The sequence below is a fragment of the Musa acuminata genome, chromosome BXJ2-4 (genome assembly GCF_036884655.1).
Source record: "Musa acuminata AAA Group cultivar baxijiao chromosome BXJ2-4, Cavendish_Baxijiao_AAA, whole genome shotgun sequence".
NCBI lineage: Eukaryota > Viridiplantae > Streptophyta > Magnoliopsida > Zingiberales > Musaceae > Musa > Musa acuminata.
This window is the reverse complement of record NC_088341.1, coordinates 21,594,199-21,595,623: the sequence shown is the minus strand read 5'-3', so window position 1 is coordinate 21,595,623 and position 1,425 is coordinate 21,594,199. Positions and strand designations below refer to the sequence as shown.

At 40.4% G+C, this 1,425-nt stretch overlaps 1 non-coding gene and 1 pseudogene across 1 annotated transcript; both read left to right on the top strand.

Annotated features, from left to right (window-relative positions):
• Positions 1 to 798: 798 nt before the first annotated feature.
• LOC135611430 (5S ribosomal RNA) lies at positions 799 to 918 on the top strand (annotated as a pseudogene).
• A 10-nt stretch (positions 919 to 928) lies between these two features.
• TRNAN-GUU (transfer RNA asparagine (anticodon GUU)) lies at positions 929 to 1,002 on the top strand. The gene has a single exon. It is a non-coding gene; the product is annotated as a tRNA-Asn (tRNA).
• Positions 1,003 to 1,425: the final 423 nt, after the last annotated feature.

Genomic DNA, 1,425 nt, shown 5'->3' with positions numbered 1-1,425 from the left:
ATCTTTTTCTCTTCGGGTGAAGTGCTCGATTTTGAGATCATGCTCCATACAGGATCTTGAGTCTCTAATAATCTCTTTCAAGAGCTGAGCATTGTTTGTGTGTTGACATTCAAAGATTCTATTACATCTCTCCTTCCACATCCACCAAATAGCGCATCTGAAAGTAACCTTTGCCAGTTGTGTAAGTGGCCCTTTTCTTGAGAAACATTGCATAAGGTCGCCTAGTTCTTGGTGCAAGTTTAGTTGCGGCAGTCTATTGAGTTCAAATCGCTGGAGAATCTCCTTCCATATCCATTTTGTATAATTACAAGCAAAATAAAGGTGGTCAACAGTTTCTTCTTGTTGCAAACAAAGGGAGCATCGGTTAACATGATAGATACCTCTTCTTTTCATATTGTCTATTGTAGGTAGTTTATTGAGAAGGGCCTGCCATGTACATAAGGAGTGTCTTTGTGATCCCGGTCGATCCCATGTCCAACTGCTTGGGACCCACTTGTTATTTCTTTGTCTAATTTGATTCCATATGGATGTGGCACTAAATTTGCCATTGTCATGAGGCCAAATAAGTATATCTGAAGAGTTGTTCCTGATTGGAATAGCTATAATAGTCGGCCAAAGTGATAACATTTTGGGAGAAATAGGATTAGGGAGACACCAGGTACCGTTAGCAATGAACTCGGAAACCTTCCAATCTTTGGGAGCCCCAAGATCTTTTCGTATTCTATCGCCATATAATTGAAATATACTCTTCCCATTCACCCAAGGATCGTACCACATATTAGTACTAGTTCCAGAAGAGATTGCATAAGAAATGTGTTTGATTAGCCCGGATCCCATCAGAACTCCGAAGTTAAGCGTGCTTGGGCGAGGGTAGTACTAGGATGGGTGACCCCCTGGGAAGTCCTCGTGTTGCACTCCTTTTTAACGAGCTGGAATTGCTCAGTTGGTTAGAGCGTGTGGCTGTTAACCACAAGGTCGGAGGTTCAAGCCCTCCTTCTAGCGTGATAAGTGACACGGGAGTGTCTAATTTACTACAATCTGATTATATGAGCCTTGATTATGATCTAGTATCTTTTTAAGTCAATAATGATGCCTCATAATCTTTATCTCAGCACACAAAAAAATGACAGCTCATCAGCATATTCTCTGCACAAAGTTAAAGCTGTTTCAAGGTGCTTTTCTTCAAGACAAAGGAATGCATTAAAGGAGTTGGTTGGCAGCTGTGAACATTTCTTCATTACCAATGAGGGCATTAAAATAGTTGGTTAGAAGCTGTAAACACTTAATTTCGAAATTCCCTATGCATGAAGGGTTGTTTCATGCACTAGTATTTATTTTGGGTGTTTAGGACTTAGAAAGGACTTTTAGAAAACTAAGGATATTGGCAGAAGCTCTCTTGGAGTGCTCTTTTGAACTCTGTATCTC